The sequence below is a fragment of the Pinus tabuliformis genome, chromosome 9, assembly GCF_031772625.1.
Source record: "Pinus tabuliformis cultivar Carrire ecotype Pingquan chromosome 9, CPIR1, whole genome shotgun sequence".
In the NCBI taxonomy this organism is placed as follows: Eukaryota; Viridiplantae; Streptophyta; class Pinopsida; order Pinales; family Pinaceae; genus Pinus; species Pinus tabuliformis.
This window is the reverse complement of record NC_142307.1, coordinates 1692704402-1692723164: the sequence shown is the minus strand read 5'-3', so window position 1 is coordinate 1692723164 and position 18763 is coordinate 1692704402.

Here is an 18763-nt window from a genome sequence, read left to right as displayed (position 1 = left end):
GTTCATAGGACACTTTTGGCGCAGCCTGTGGAAAAAGTTGGACACACAGTTGAACTTCAGTTCTGCATATCATCTGTAGAGTGATGGACAAACGGAAGTGGTGAACAGGAGTTTGAGAAATTTGTTACAGAGTTTGACTGGGGAAAATTCACGGTAATGGGATCGTGCTCTCGCTCAGGCAGAATTTGCTTATAAAGATTCGCAAAATCGTAGCATCGGACATAGTCCATTTCAAATCTTGTACGGCATGCATCCTCAGGGGATACATGAACTATGAGATTTGGGAAAGTTGGAGTGGAGGAGTGCTGATGGAGAAGATTTTGCTGAAGCGATGAGTGAACTACATGAATGGGTGAAGTTAAAGTTGCAGGGTAGTGTGCAAAAATACAAACAACAGGCAGATTTAAAGCAATGGGAAATCCAATTTAACATCGGTGATGAGGTCCTTGCACACTTGTGCAAAGAATGATTTCCTAAGGGCACATACAATAAGTTGAAATTTAAGAAGATTGGTCCCTGCAAGATTTTGCGTAAGTTCTCAGCCAACGCTTATGAAATTCAGCTGCCACCTGATACAGGCATATCACCTATTTTCAATGTGACAGACCTGTTCCCATATACTGCCAATGCAAAGGAAGACAGTGTGGTATGACCAGAACGGGACACCCAAGTTGGAGAGAGTTCTTGGATGAGGCACATGCCTTCGGTTCAGCCCCATGAGATCGAGAGGATTCTCAATACCCAGGTAGCTGAGAAGACTCGCAGGAAGGAGTATCTACGATGCCTCGTCAAGTGGAAGAATCGTCCAATTGAGGACAGTTTGTGGCTCGACGTGGCACAGATACAAAAGGCTAGTTATTCTGTGGAAGAGCTCATGGAATAGAGCCATGATTTTCTCTTACCCCGGGAGCCTGATGTAGGAGCATCTGGCTGATAGGACAAAGACAAAATGAAGGTGGTTTGGTCTCTGAATGGGACGGAGGAGTAAACTTGCTGAATGGATAACGTGCTTGTATCTTTTACTTTTATTTCGTTAAGTTGTCTAAGCTAAATTAATGAACAATAATTAGGAACAATAGGAATTATCATTAGTTAGGGTCAATGTTTTGCACAGTTAATTTCACCTTTGTAATAATGCTGAATGATAATGGAAAGTTCTGTACAAAAAAAAAACTGATGTAACTAATCGGGCATAACTAACAGCAGTTGGGAAACTAACAGTTTTCTAGCAGTTGTTTTAAGAGAGAAACAGAACAGAGTGCAGGGTTCGATTGTCAGAGAAATGAGAAAATAAATAATTGTAAATTTCTGTGCACATTTCCTCTCCAACGTCCCAAAGACCATCTATGTTATATGAAATTGTATTCATTTTATGTACAGTACAGATTGTTGGTGATTTTCTTGCAGGCTTATGATGGGACTGGAGTCATAACGAATTTAGAAATTGAACGTAAGCACACAGGTTGCAAATAAATCCAAGGAATCTGCAGTGGGAACCAATCATATAGTCCTCGAGACCACATACATAAGTGAACGTCAAGGAGACGGAATTAGCGAGCCCAAACAAGCAACTAAATTCTAAAATTCCAGGTATGCAAATGAACAGCCAATTACAGTTCCATATTTAAATTAATGTAGACGAGAAAATAGAATTCTGGTTCATATATATATATATATATATATATATATATATATATCCTGTTCGAAACAAAAGGAAAAAAAGACCGTTCCACAATTATATTGTTCATGCCTATGACCAAGCGGGAATTGAACATAGTACGGGTTTAGAACCCTCGACCCATTACAGTAACCAGACAGAGAAGGAGCCCAGTGTCAACCTACAGCGAAACTGTGTACGGACAACGACCTAGCAAAATCATAAATATACAGACTCTAACAACCTCAGCCTAAGGCCAAACAAAAGCAACCAAAGAATAGAGAATGACACTACCATGTCTAGCCGGAGCCACCGAATTTCCAGGTGCCAAAACCCTTGAGCAGCCATACCTGCAAATGTAATCAGTTAACAAACAGTGTTAGCAATCGACAATACAAAGAAATAAGGACTCGCAACATAGCAAAGCAAATAAGTCTTAGTTCTTTACCTGACGAAGGCAAGCCACAACCATAACAATTCCACCAGGCCACCTTGCTCACAAGGAACCAAAACATTAAGTTGACTGAGGGAAAAGGAGCAGATATTGATAACATGGAACCAGGCTAACTTACCCTGTGAGTGATGGAGTAAGCAAAGAAGTTTTACACCGTATTTTGCCAGATTAGTAGAAGGTCGACTTGAAGCCAAAGGTTTGTCACCTGAAGCAGCTCCAACCAGCAAACGACTGCAACAACTGTGGGAGATACATGCATCAAAACTGTTTACCAAGAAAAAGGAATGCAGAGATGCAACAGCTAGCTACCACCACATTACGAACAGTCAAGACTTGGCACAAAGTGGATAAGGATTGAACCCACCATGTTGATACAGCCCGGCCGGACGAAGGGGAGTGACTTCCAGATTGAAACCCTGAACCAGGAGGACACAACCACAGATTTCCATATCGAAACCACGAGGAACCGCCAAAAGTTCATAGCTCACAGAACCGGGAGAAAAAACAATTGAATGACTTGGGCATGGGTTTGAAACGCCCATACCAAGGTAGGCTCGAGGAATCCCAAGGAGGGACAGTTGTCAAAAGACCAGAGGAAAACGTACCAATCACAATCCCTGTCATTAATTTCAACTGCTAACGAATTGATTTGCATAAAAAATCTGCTATTCATTATTAATTGCCGTTGTACTCTTGCATCGATATTCGTTGGAAGTGTATTACGTGGGCTGGCCCCATCAGAAAATAAAGTATGTGGGGTATTTCTAAGAGTCTATGGAGACAACCACATCATCCAGTGCACCTTCTGTCTTGATTTTTTATTTATCTACAAGGTCAAGCACAATAGGGGTAGGACGAATATGGACCAACCCAATATGATCCATGGTTTGCCTAGTCATGACATTGATGGCCGCACTCAGTTCTATTAACACATTGGGGAAAATGATACAACCTATCTAAACATAGACAACCAAGTTTCCAAGGATAGTATACTTTTCCATTTGTACACATCTTGTCATTAACTCGACTGCTCAGCCAACAGATTGAATGGTCTGAGGTTCTGCTCTCTTCCTCCCTAGATTTTTGAGACAGATTTCCCTAATGATCCTTGTGCAGAGGAGGATCTCTCTAATAGCTTGAAGCAAAGTTACCCTTATGCAAATATTCTTCAGCTTAGAAGCTAGACTGGACTCGGGGTTACTCCTCTCCATAACTAGCCTCTTTGAGTAGGGAGGATGGTTTTAATTAGATGGTAACTGTGATGGTGTGGGAATGGGCTGAATGGTGTCATTGTTCTTCGAATGAATAGGAGTTTCCTCCTCATTTTTCTCCTCAATGATCACCATGGGTTGCTTTTTTTGTTTTTTTGTTTTTGTTTAACTACCATTCCCGATCTCAAATGAAGCTCATGTATCCCAACCGACAAGGTTTGGTAAATAGGAGAAGGGGGCGATTCAACATAATGGATTGATTGCACCACCTTATTATTAGGATTTGGTACCGGTTGAGCAGGTAGTTGGGGTGGTCAAAAAGGTTGTGGTAAAGGTAATGGTGGCATTGGTTGACTTTGTTGAGGTATGGGAGGAAAGGATGGTTGTGACATATGGTGAGGTGCATATGTAGGAGGATATGATGACATTTGCACAGGATAGGACTGATGTGAATGGTTTGACCCTCTCCATCATTGTTGCCAGGATTGAGGGGGTTTCCCATACTAATAATGGTTCCCATGTTGCCAAGGTTGAGAGTGTTGAGTGTTATAATAGGAATATGTATGTGCATTATGACCAAAAAGATGTGGTGAAGGTTCAGGAACCATACTTGCACCTACCCTAGGCTAATTTCTCTCTTCTCCCATAGCATGTAATGGTTCAGGTTCAGAATGCTCCCCTGTAAATACAACTTTTAATCCTGGTATAGAGGGGAATTTCTTGGTGGTATGGTTCTATGCACAAATTACAAATTTATTAGTTCCTTTAATATCAACAAGACATTCTTTCAAGGGATGATTTTTCCTACATTTTGGACAAAAAATAGACAATGACTCTTGCTCCTTTTCAATTTTTTGTTGAAATTTCAAAGAGTCTATTTGTTTTCTAATGGTATTCATTATCTCAATTTTCATATTGTTAATTTTTTTCTCCAAACCAATAATCATAGCATCTGTATATCCAAGTTTACTAGTTTTATTTTGATTTCCTCTATTGGATCTAGATTGATTCCTTGAAAATTTCCTGCACAATTCACAAATTTGATCAAAAGATTTCTGAGCAATATCCCAATGTCCTAATAAATTCAAATTATGCCTAGAATATTCAGTAAGCCCACATAAGAACAAGGTCCTGATAGTACTTATGTCAAATTTATGTTTCGACCTATAGAGGATGTATAAAAATCTCTTTAAGTAATCCTCTGAGGTATCATCATCACCTTGCACAATGGTAAAGCTCTCATACTGCATATCTCTAGTTTTACAATATTCCTGGTACTTACTCAAAAACACCCTCTTCATTTGGTCCCAATAAGTTATAGCTCTCCCTCCGAGTCCCATGAACCAGCGCAAGGCTGAGTCCTTGAGAGTGGCAGGGAATAACTTTAATTTATTGGCATCTGAAGAGTAATCATAAATTCTACATAGGATTTCAAACTCAAAAAGAAAAGAATCAGGATCTTCGTGCACCTTACCATAAAAATGAGGGAGAGCCGATGGGAGAATGTTCTTCATTTGAGTAATTGTTTCAAGATCCAGTATTGGAAATATAAAGCTAGATTGTTCGTTAATTACTTGATTCTTGCTAGTCCCCTCAGCATGATCCTCGTGCTCTGACATTTTTGTTACCTTAATCAAACCACTCCCGGTAAAGTGAGAAGGTTGAAGATGGCTCAAATTTCTCTCTGGAGAACCACTAGTTTCCTTCTTCCCCTTCTTGGGTTGTGTCACACTTGAACTGTTGTTTACAAAATCCAGGTTGACAGTTCCTGCATGATGAGTTTGTCTATTTGGACTTTCTGCCTACAAAAGAAGGTCCAATATGAGAAAATTTTTCTGATTTATCAATGTTCCCTTAGCCCTTATTGGGATTCAGTCCTCTACCCCTTTTAGACATTCATCTTAAAATAAAATCCAGAAAAATGACAAAGCTTTTAAATTTACAAAAAAAGAATCTTAAATCAAATGTTGAAAATGAATAAATAAATCAGTACTATGAAATCCTTCAACAATAGAAGCACACTGCAGAAAAAATAAAAGCAGACTTACCCCTACTGCAAAGGAAATAAAACAAGAAATTTCTTACCAATATTTAGAAACGCCTCCCCGAAAACAATGCCAAAATGTTGGGTACAGGAATTGTAGTTAAGCAAGGTCCTTTCAACACTTAATTTTTCAACCCAGGGTTTCATACACTTTGAGGCGTAGGAAAAGAAATTCCAAGAAATGATATAAACCTTCTCTAATTGTATTCTGACTTCTTAAATCACAAATTTATAGAATCAAAAGAAAAATGATGATCTAGTGACAATTGATACTCAAAGGAAGTCTGGTGCTAGAATAAATGAAAAGTACTTTTATCGAAACTAAAATGGATTCTTAATTCATTGTGAACAATCTTAACTAATGAAATGACCCTTTATATTTACCTTTAGTGAGACAGTGTGAAAAATAAGTTATTCAATGTATCTGTCTTCTTTAGAGATATTATTTCCTGCACTAAACTATTATTCCTGTACTACAACAACGTTCCTATACCAAAATTTTGTTCCTACATTGGAATGAGGTTTAGATACTGAAAGGATGTTTTGTACTTGTACTGAATTTTTGACCTTCGTGAAAGAGTTCTAAGTCTTCGAGCTAGAACACTCCAATCATGTACCGGATTTGAGGTTCCTGCACTGGATAATTAATATTTCTGAACTTGGTTTCTAGATTAATTTTGAAAAATAAAAAGTGTGTTAAGTGAAATAGAGTGCAAAGCAAGAAAAATTTGAAAGTAAATTATCACAAGCAGAAAGATGTTTCAACCAAACTTAGATTCTAGACAGGAAATTATTTTCAAAAGTTAAAGTAAATCTTTCTTTAAAACAAAAAAACTCTTATATATAATTACGGAAATTATTTGGTTGTGTGAACAGGCTTTTCCCGAGATAGTTGTGCATTTAGATTTTACTTTATAATGTTTTAACTCAGAGGGTTCATTCAATAATCAATCATGCAATTCAATCCTTTATTCGAAAGTGTTCAGTGAAAGCACAGACCTGTAAGTTGCTATAGCATTTATTCCATATTCATCACAACACAATTAAATCTTAAGTGAAACCTAAGATATTAATAATGCCTTTAATTTAGAAAAAACATCAATCTTGCAGGAAAAAATAAAGAACTTTTGCCAAAGGAAAGGAGTAAATGACTTGCAAAACTAAACCAATGAAATCAACTTGTAGAACCAGAAATGCACTAGTACAGGCAGCATGCTTGTACCGATCTTGTAGAAATGAAATCAAACATTAAAAGGAAATCTTATGTAAATTGAATTTAGATACTTCTAGGCCTGCATACCACGGATCCATAACACAATATCTGTAAATGAAATCAAATATTTAACTTGTGAGGAAAAGAAAAGTAAATAATAAATCCACGCCTGCACTTTAAATTAAGTTAACACACCATTAAAGAAAGGGAGAATGAGTTGGGTTGGTCGGGTCCTGGCCAACCAGCTCGTTCCCCTATTATGAAACCGAGAAATGCAGTCAGTCAAAGATTCATCACAATGAAAATGGAAAATGAAACTACGTATTGGCACATTCCTTTATATTATTTGCAGAAGCAAAAATACATCTTCGATCTGCGATCCATCCCAGAGGGGCGATATTCCAAAATAATTACAATCTCTTAGCAAAATTTTATCATAGCATCGCTCCTTCATTCCTATCATAGTTTTTCATTATATACAAGCCTTCAGGCCTACGAACATAATGAAATCATAACACTAGCTTAATGAAGCCTTTCAGTTGTTTACAAAATACTAATCTAAGATATCTGGCCAAGGTCCTGATCTTCAATCTATTGATTTATCTCCCGCTCCAAACCCAACTGAAGGTCAACTGATCCTTTACTAAAGATACCTGTTGGTTGGTGACCTGTCACGAGAGTGCAGGAATCAGCCAGCTGGTGTAGGAATCCTACCAATGGGCTGTCATGGGAGTGCAAGAATCTACCAGTTGTTGCAGGAATCCTACCTGCATTCGACCATTCTATCACAACTAATAATACATTTGTTTATCAAATACTTTAGGGAAGACAAATATTAGTTGCAAGGATAATTAAAGATATAAAATCCATAAATAAGTAATTAAGTACATGACAAGCCTTTAAATATGAAAATACAAAGAGGGTGCAGGAATGTGCATGATTTTAGAGAACGGTACAGGAATGAAAAGGTTCTTCGGTTAAAACATGGGTTTAGGTCATGTGTCTAGAGTAGGATAGAGGTTAAAAAATAGGACAATTTAGCCTACCTACAATCACTAGTGGAATGTGAAAAATCACTATGTATTGTAATGAGTTATTTGTAAAAGAGTTGAAGAGTCATGAGCCTAGTCAAAGAGTCACAAAGGGTAATGTCAAGGGTCATCCCACCCTTTGTTATAAATAGAACCTCATAACTCATATAACATGCTTTTAGGAGCCAAGATTTTGGCTAGGCTTAGGCTTAGAAAAGGCTTGGGATTATTGTGATGAGCCTTGGCTTCTCCACAACATAGAGCGATTATACTTCTTTGGAGGAGAAGGTGTTCTTGACCGTAATGTTCCACTGTTGGGGCTAGTGGATTTCAACGGTGTATGTATGGATGGAACCTTCACTTATAATAATAATAACATAGATAATACGTTTTCATGCATATGCTGTTATTGTAGTTGGACTATTCTAGTTTCTTTAGCAATGCATGTTGTTTAACTTATTCATTTTCTTATGAACTACTTTATATGCAACTGTATGAATCTTGTTGAATGCGTCTTCTTGGTTTAACCCATCACTTTAACTTGTGGACTATTTCGCATCTTAACCTATGATGTCTTTCCGATCATGTGTTCCTTTCAAGCTGCATACTATTAGAGGCTTCTGAGGGGAACATTTACTTTCCCCTCCATGTGTTAGAACCCCCACACATCTCACTTGACTCACTTCAAGGTCACACACTTGCTTCCATCCAAAGTAATCATACTTATTCCTATGCACTACCGTAGTCAAGGAACTACATTACCATCCACTGTTGGGACTCCTACTCCAAACATAACAAGGTCTAGCTGGGACTTCCTACCGGGCAAATCCCCTTGAATGTTAGTGGGTCCAACACTATCAACATGTATCCAAATGGTGTTGGCATTGATGATGCAGTTGTTGGATGCAATGTTGTTGGTTGGAATTGATGCCAACCTAGTTTCCTGATGGAAACATGTGTTGAGGGTGCAGTTATGGTATTAGTCATGAGTATTGGTATTACCCTAATATTTGGCAATTGGTATTAGTTGTAGCTTGACTGCTATATGTTTGTGTGTGGTCCAGGTCAGCACTTGGTATTCGCATTACAAGTATTGGTATTACCATGGTGTCTTCCTATGGTATTGGCTTGGAGATTACCATGGAACTTGGTGTTATAACCCTATTTTTCACTCCATTATAGTGAAAGAAACCCAATATCAACTTACCTTAGTTGTTGGCTAAAATTCATCGCTTTTCGCATTTTCTTTTACTTATGTTAGATTTATCCCACGATAAAATGGGGGAGTTACATGATTGAGCTATTTCTCATAATTATTTTCCAAAATATTATAATTATGAGATAATAATTATTTCATAATTGAGATAATTGAGAAAAAAATCATAATTGTGAAAAACGTTTTTAGAGTTTGTCATTCCCAAGGAGATCGACTTGACCCACTTGTGTATGAGTTGGGTAGGGTTCTATTATTGTAGAATTTTCGTAACTTCTCAATCCACTAGGTGTCTAGATAAATTCTCTGGGAGGATAGAATGAGCATATATAATCTCACCAAGAGGAAAGGGAGAGTATCCAAAAATATAGCGGGAGAGCTCTGATGTATTCGAAGAGGAGACCATACTACAAGCTGGAGGATATGATATTATTTGTTGAAGGTACATTGATGTTATTTCACTTAACTACTAATAGAAACATATGTTCCTTCCCTGTATCTATTTGTATTCAACATTCTTTATAATTGTTTCTATGATATTTTGATCTAACAATCTTCCGAGGAAGCTCACATATTATCTCCATTTATTTTTGGTTTTGTGTAGGGATCGAGATCAGGCATGGAAGAGGTAGATCGATTGAGTGGTGCATGAGAATCTACATTAGACCTAAAATCCTTCCCCAACTTGCAAGGAGGCCAGGTGTACACATATTTCCTTGTAGTATATAGAACTAATTACTTGATGCATGTTTGATCATTTGGGTTGGGAAATTATTTTACCTCTATTGGTCTTTCCTTTTGCAGTTTGGTGATGTAAATCGGGCATGATATCGCAGAGAAATAGCTCATTGCATAATTAATGATGCAACAAAATGGTGCTTTGAATGAGAGCATTTTTCTTTTGCCCTCTTTGTATTTATATCTCTTCTCTTTTGCTTTGGATCTTGTTATTTTTTGGTCTCTCATTGAGTTCTCTGTGGATTTTTATTTTTATTTTTATTTATTTAATTTAATTTAATTTTTTATTTTTTATTTATTTTTATCTCCAATGGTTTTACTTGCTTCCTATCGGAGCAGATCTTAGATCTGAAGTTTTGTTTTTTGTTTTTTTGTTTTTTTTAATGAGAGAATTACAGGTCACAACTATTTTATCAATTTCTACTCTTTTTTGTATAGAATTTGATAAAAATCACCATATATTTGGATTCCTCTAAGATTTCTACCCTCCCCCCCCAAATTTTTCCTTTTACTAAAAATGGACTCTGTATGGGAGAGTGATAGCCAATTGAAGATCTTTTTCTTCCGCCCTTGTGCGTGACTATTTTCTCTATTCATTTATCTTATTTTTCTATATAGAACTCAGTAAAATTAATTACAGATCTATAATCCTCTTTAAATTTTACCTCAAGAAAAACCACCTGAAACAGAGTCCATATGAGGAAGATATGGCTAATTGAAAAATCAACCTATTTTCTATTTGTTTTTCCCAATTTTCGGGTTTTCTTTCAACTTATTTGCTTGATTTTTCAGGTGTTTTTCTTCAGAACTTGCTGCTATTTGTTGGATCTGTTTCTTATTGTTTCTTTCAACTATGAAACATATCATATCTAAGCATACTCTTGTTGTTGTTTTTTTTTTGGATCCTTCCTTTGGTGCTACTCTAAGGTTTTCCTTGGAGGTTTGGTGTGCTTTGGTTGGGGCTATTGTCCTCATCTTTGGATCCAATTTTTCATATCTTTTTAGTTGATCAAGTAACAACTAAGATATAATTTTTATTTAAATTTCCTTTGTTTGAATTTTGTCACTTGTTTCTAAGTGATATCTTTCTTCTCTTGTTTGTTTTTATCACAATTGGTGGTGTTGTGATTGGTTGTGCAACTATCATCTAGAAAAGTTCATTTGAGTGTGATTTTTATTGCTTTATATCACTCTCATTTGATCTTGTTTAGGCCTTCCTACCTCTAGGGTCTAGTTTTGACCTTTGTAGAACATTGGCCTTAGTTGAGCCATTGTGCTACAACCCTATCCTATTTACATTGTCTTCTTTCTTCGACTCTTGGATTTTGGTTTGATCACTTTGAGTGTGTTTGTTTATTTGTCTTTGTTTTCCTAGCTTTAACGCTTTTGGAGGGCTTTGCATTCTTGCTTGGGAACAATTCTTTGGTCTCTTCTCGGTTACTTTGATTTTCCTTTTTGGTTTGTTTTTGGGTCATTAATTCACAAAATTTGGGATAATTTTCATTTAACAAAATTTAGTGAGAGGTGCATCATAATAAGAATTTTTGTGTTATGAAAATTCTTACCCTCTTGTAGTTAGCATTCATCAAAGAGAAAATGAAAATTTCATTAGATAGCCGCATTAGGGTGACTAACAAAGAGTCATTCACACCATCTCAATTTCACGCCGCATCCAATTTTTGTAAATAACAACACTTAAAATCAACGCGACAATACAATTAACTAGATTTGTAGTTTATTTTTACTAGTAGTACATCAACACTAGCTTAGGCTAGGGTCTTGGAGATAAGAGTGTGATTTGACTACTCCAAGACTACAAAATCAACTTAAAAACTTGTAGTTGGGAGTTAAATCCATTTTCATTAGTGCGTTTTGGGAAGCCCTCCTCACAAAAGGGTCAAGCACGAGGTCACACTTGGGCTAGGTGAGGTGACATGACCCATTTCACTTAGTTTCGGGCGATGTGATATAGTATAATTTGCACACATATGAAATATGTGATTAGCATTTTCTATAGCACTTGGGGAACACTTGGGAGGTGACTCTCAAGGGGGTTTTGGTATTGGATTATTTTAGGGTTCAAGTGTCTTGCCCTTGCATGTGGATTTTTCCTATGACTACCCCCCCAAGTCATGTAATTGTCGGTGGTGACCATAATGGAATATCATCTTAGGTCTCATACACAGGTGTAGGGTTAGGCTCATCTTATCTATACCTAGGAAAGATATTAGTCATCCCCTCTCAGTCCTCTAGGGGGTGTTCCACATATTTCGAGGGAACTTGAGTCGAGTCCACAACTAAAAGCGCTAGGAAGCAGGTTGCTAGTATCATTGTTCCACCACCAACTTTTTTGTATTCTGCTTTGATTATGCTATCTTCTAAGGAATTTCTAGTGTGTGTTGTTCAGTCCCAGTCATTAGTTTTGGATTTAGGGTGTTTTCACTAACATAATCATGTTTAATTTATAATTTATCACCTTGGCTGAATTTGTTCATCGACAGTGGCTCCGTCTTCAGGGTTTTCCTATTGAACAAGGTGGACTTATTACTACTGCACGAAGAGTGCCTATTGGTGCTTAAGAATTAGACAAACACATAGTCTTTGAGTCTATACCTGGTCCTTATACTACTTATCTGATCTCTATTGAGACTTTGGCGGACAATTCTACTGCTCTTGCAAATCCACCCTTGACCGATCCATTAGGACCTGTTTTGTTGCGGATGAACCTTGACAATTCTGCACCTACCTATACTTACATACCTGTTACACTAAAAAATGTCACCATGGCTATTTACAGTCGGTATGGCTCAATCAACAGTCATACTACCCTTTTGAGCAAGTCTTATGCCTCTACTATTCATATCAAACTCCAAGAAAGAGAGAAAGTCTTTATAAAACATGTTTATCTCTGGGTACGCAGGTTCTCTCAAGCCTTGCCTGCGGGTACGCACCTTTTGTTCATAAGGTCTGCGTCCAAGGACGCTCTGTATCTAAAGGGGCAGGTGCGTCCCTCTGAAAAGGTTAAAATGTGCAAGTTTTATCTTCAAAAACTTACTTGTGGTCATTTCTAGAGCATTCTAGAAGATTCTTGGATGAGTATTGAGCGCCTCCAGATGGTTCATGCACTCCTATCAAAGAGGAACTTATCCCATCAATAAGGGAGTGATCCCATCCAAAGAGGGTACTATCCCATTGATGGTGGACCTGATTAACTTCCTCTTGAGCACTATAAAAAGAGGCATTGAGCCAGAAGGAAGAAGGTTGAAAGCTATACATTTCTAAGGGTAAATGCTGCAGGAATTAGGACTCCCATTTAGAAGCTTGTGAGGAGAGATTTCCATCTTTGCTTGTTCTATTTGGAAGTGGGTGAGCTTTGTCAAAGGAGAGGAAGACTCTTGTGGACCCTGGAAGGAGCTTGCACAACACCAAGGCTCAGGTTGTAATGGTTCCTTTTGATTACCTTTAATGCAAATTGGTCCATTCTTCTCAATAACTTGTTGTTTATGGGTTATTTCATGTACTCCTTGGTCTATATGTTGAATATGCTTTGTTTTATGTTATAATCAGGTGCTATTTAATTGTTTGACTGTTGGTGATTGCAGGTTTTGGAGAAAAGGAGGAGCTCATCCAGATCAACAAAGCTTGGACTTCTACAAAAGCGTTTGGACAAAGGTAAGAACGAAACACTTGATTTCTCATATCATAATGCATGTTTAGAGAAGGATAGCTCTAGTTTGTTTTTTTTGTCATTAGAATGTCTTAGACTTCTAGGAAGGTCGGTTGTGTCCGCACTCTTGACTGATTCCGTGTGACAAATTGGCCAGAAATGGTGGGGGAAAAGAGAGAAGAATGAGCCTATTTGTTACCTTTTGTCTCAGAAGAAACTTTATTACCACTCTTGGACACGACACTTTTCATTCACCTGGGTTGGGAAGTCTTTTACCTCACAGTCGATCAAACCACTTTTGAAAGTCTTCAATCGGGTTCTGGGGATTAACTTTGAGTTATTTAGCACCAAACCATCTGTCGTGTCGTTATGTGTCCAAGAGGTCTGCAAACAAAACTTTCATCTGCAAAATACTTGTCATCCATTTGACCATCCCTGAGTCAGTCCTTACAACAACATTTCTTCAACTTGAACAATGATTTCGTGTTGTGGGCTTGCCTGCAACGGGTCACTTTCTATCGACATCAGCACATTATCTAGAGAGATGACTTAGAAATCGTCAGTGCCTTGAAGTCTGCATGCATCAATGGCAGGTTTCTCGCCTTTGACGTCAGTTTACATCATTGACTTTCGATCGAAGGATTCCATGAAATGTTCGACATCAACTCATTCATTCACATCTCATGGATTGTACTGGGTACTTTGAGAACCATTGACATTACTGGTGGTCTCTCTCACGCTTGTTAACAGTTTACATCATCGACTGGTAATCAAGTGGTTTCTACCATGTTCGACATCGACTCATTTATTCGCATGGTTAGAATCGTACAAATTCGAGAAGTAGGAATGAAGACCCTGGATCGAATCTTTACCATCCAGGCTGCGAGGAGTTTTGTATTCATTATCTAAGTAGACTAACCATAAACAGATGGCTGCGCCCATACTGTGTCTACAAAAGTCTATGATTATAATGTACTACAAGATCATTTCTGTATCAGAGTAGTTAGTCTGTTAGTTAAAGTTTTTATCTGAGTATGGGAATGCCTACCTCAGTGATGATATAATCTTATCCATGTATTTTGTGTTGAAAATTGCAGGTTCCAACCAGGTTCTCCACGAGATAATCTTCGAAATGATAAAGCGCTTCACCCTTCCTAGATAATACAAAACCCTAATCTATTCCAGGCTTCGCACTTTAGGGGGCAATCTGTTACACTAAAAAATGTCACCATGGCTACTTACAGTCGGTATGGCTCAATCAACAGTCATACTACCCTTTTGAGCAAGTCTTATGCCTCTACTATTCATATCAAACTCCAAGAAAGAGAGAAAGTCTTTATAAAACATGTTTATCTCTGGGTGCGCAGGTTCTCTCAAGACTTTCCTGCGGGTACACACCTTTTGTTCATAAGGTCTGCGTCCAAGGACGCTCTGTATCTAAAGGGGCAGGTGCGTCCCTCTGAAAAGGTTAAAATGCGCAAGTTTTATCTTCAAAAACTTACTTGTGGTCATTTCTAGAGCATTCTAGAAGATTCTTGGATGAGTATTGAGCGCCTCCAGATGGTTCATGCACTCCTATCAAAGAGGAACTTATCCCATCAATAAGGGAGTGATCCCATCCAAAGAGGGGACTATCCCATTGATGGTGGACCTGATTAACTTCCTCTTGAGCACTATAAAAAGAGGCATTGAGCCAGAAGGAAGAAGGTTGAAAGCTATACATTTCTAAAGGTAAATGCTGCAGGAATTAGGACTCCCATTTAGAAGCTTGTGAGGAGAGATCGCCATCTTTGCTTGTTCTATTTGGAAGTGGGTGAGCTTTGTCAAAGGAGAGGAAGAATCTTGTGGACCCTGGAAGGAGCTTGCACAACACCAAGGCTCAGGTTGTAATGGTTCCTTTTGATTACCTTTAATGCAAATTGGTCCATTCTTCTCAATAACTTGTTGTTTATGGGTTATTTCATGTACTCCTTGGTCTATATGTTGAATATGCTTTGTTTTATGTTATAATCAGGTGCTATTTAATTGTTTTACTGTTGGTGATTGCAGGTTTTGGAGAAAAGGAGGAGCTCATCCAGATCAACAAAGCTTGGACTTCTACAACGGTGTTTGGACAAAGGTAAGAACGAAACACTTGATTTCTCATATCATAATGCATGTTTAGAGAAGGATAGCTCTAGTTTGTTTTGTTTGTCATTAGAATGTCTTAGACTTCTAGGAAGGTCAGTTGTGTCCGCACTTTTGACTGATTCCGTGTGACAATACCTATTTCAATTATCTATCCTATGGCAGAGTCTGATATCTCATTACCTTCTACATCAGTAGTGTCAACTTCCATGTCATCATTATTGCTTCTAAGCATGGCTATACCTACTCCTCCATCCACACCTCTCACTTCTTCTTGGGGCATTCCACTAGTCTCATCTATAGCTCCTGCAAATTTCTTGAATGTATTCATGCCCAGAGTCTCCTATGCTGACCATGGTGCTTCAGCCTAGTCAGCCAGTAGGATGAAGAGTCTTTTCACCTAACTTTTCTCAACCAACAGTTCTTGTTCCTCACTTAGGCATGGTTAGTTTTGGAAATATGTGGGGGACATCATCATTTGTTTCTGGTCATCTTGGGGGAAACGTTGCTTCTAGTATGTCACAAGCTTGGTACAATTCACTCTTTTGATGGGTGCCACCTACCAGTACTTTTCCTAGAGGGGCTATTTTACCTGGGGGAATCCCTGCTTCTAGTACCATCTCTCACATGGGTTATTTTATGAAACCAAATCACAAAAATATAGAAAATATAGATCAATAATTTAGAAATCATCCTCTTTGGGGGGGAAACCTCCTTTACATTACACAAATGAAAAATTCTTGGATGATACAAATGACAAGTCCTCATTTTTGTATATAGGAGTCTAAGGGGCCATAATATAATTAGAGTTGACATGACAATAATAATGTAAGGGAACAATAATAACAATAGATGGATTCTATGGGGCACAATAATAACAATATGGGGACTACATGGGCACAAAAATATAATAAGGGGGTTGCACTAATAACAATAAGGGGTTACATTAGTAGTATAGGGACCTAACATGCCCCTATCCTTCAAAAAGTGTTTTCCTCAATGCTTGAGTAGTTCTGGATGCTTCTGTATAAAATTATGTTATAGCTCTGACCTATAAATATATGAAAACATACCAATAGACCCAATAACTGCAAATAATCACCAAAAATAACAAGATATGAATATAGATAGAAATGTTTCTTTATTGATCAAACCCTTAATGTAGGACAATACCATACATTCACTCCTTAAGGAAGGAGAGCACTCCACAAGCCATATGACTATTCATACAATATTCCTTGACATCTCTCAATGGGGAGTCTCTAGCCTCTATATAGGTCTCATACATACAATACCATGGGTCATTACCATGGTTCCCTTACCATCTATCTAATACCATGGGCCCATTACATTATTACTAACTACTTGTGGTCCCTTACATGATACGGGTTAACCACCTTATTTATTACTATGGCCCATCCCATTATTACATTATTCCCTTGGGTACCTCCCTTTGTAACCCATATTATCCCCCTTATGTATACTACAAATTATCATCCTCCCATGTGGAATCTTCAGTGGGTAAGTTCTTCCACCTGATGAGATACTCTGAAATTGATCGATTTTGTATATGTCAAGTTCTTGTTTCTATGACTACTTCAGGTTCCAATATGAGTTTTCCTTCCTTGTCAAGTTCTGGCAATATTGTTTGAACTGGGATCTTCTCATTAGGTAAGGTCACCATTTCTTAAGTGCATGTCATCTTGCCAACATTTCCTTCTCATAAATAGCTTTATGTAAATACTTTCCTTTTATTGGACGTCTTTCGAAAGTAATGGGTTTTTCTTCTTGCATTAAAACATCAACAATTCCATTCCTCAAGCATCACATTCCAAAATAAAGGTTTTTGTGAAGTCTGGCATAGCTAAGACCAGTGCTTGGCACATTGCCTCTTTAATATGTTCAAAGGCCTTTGTTGCTTCTAGAGTCCATGAAAATGCATCTTTCTTCAATAATGTTGTTTTTAGAATGTCTTCAGTATTCCTTCTCATTTGATGATATCCTGAATGAAGATCCAACTTGGTGAAGTAAATTAATCCATACAATTCATCAATGGAAGGAATGGGAAATTTATCTTTAATAGTGAGCTTGTTTAGTTCCCTACAATCCGAACACATGCACCATGACCCATCCTTCTTGTGAACCAATACTACTGGAGTAGAGAAAGAAATTTGAATAAGTTGAATTATACCAGCCTCTAGCATTTCTACAACCATACATTCAATTTCACTCTTTTGGTAATAGGGATATCTGTAAGGCCTAATGTTTGGAGGAACACTTCCTGTAATCAAATGAATAGCATGATCATGATCATGAATAGGTGGGAGGCCTTTGGGAGTCTCAAATACCTTGGAATTATTGTCCAAAACGTTTTGGAGATCTGGAGAAATAGATGATTTCGATGTGGGAACCTCTAGTGAAAATAATTGTGCAATTACACCCTCTTGTTATTTCTTTAGAATCTTTGTCATGTTGTTAGAGCTTATTATCTTTCCCGGTTTCCCTTCGATATCCCTTAATTCAACTTCCTTTCCTTCCCAAAAAAATTTCAAGAAAGGTTCTTGAAAATTAAAAGCTGTCGTACCCAAATATTGTAGCCATTGGACTCATAGTACAACATCTCACCAACCATTGGAATGGAAAGCATTGGACTATTCAAGACATATTCTCCCATGGATAGCTTGATATTATGGCACTTTCCAGAGAAATTTATGGTTCCTCCATTTGTAACCATTAATTGACATTCTTGTGCTGGATATAGGAAACAATTAAATTCCTTGACTCTCTTACAATGAATAAAATTATGGGTACTACCCGAATCAATCAACATTATTACCTTTTTCTTCTTGATATGCCCTTCTATCTTGAGAGTTTGAGGAGTGGTAATTCTCGCCAATGCATTACAATATATGGTCAGATTCATTTCTTCTTTCTCTGGGGTTGGTTCCTGGTGAGTATCCTTTTATTTTGAAGTTTCTTGATCCTTTTCTTCCTGATATTTCACTGCTTGAACCTTCTTCTTCTTGATATGTCCTTCTATCTTGAGAGTTTGAGGAGTGGTAATTCCTATCAATGCAGTACAAGATATGTTCAGATTAATTTCATCTTTCTCTAGGGTTGGTTCTTGGTGTATATCCTCTTCTTTTGACATTTTTTGATCCTTTTCTTCCTCCTCTTCACAATCTATGTAAAATAATTTCTTCTCAGCACACTTATGGCCTTTAATGTATTTGTTATCACAATTGTAAAAAAACCATTTTGCTGTTTTTTCTTCCAATTGTTGTGGTGTCAACCTTGTAGGTTGTGGTAGGATAGGAGAAACAACACTTCCATATTTATATTTGTGAGTGGTAGACTTCCTTGCTGCCATAATTTTGCTTTCCACTATTCTTGCTAACTTGTATGCCT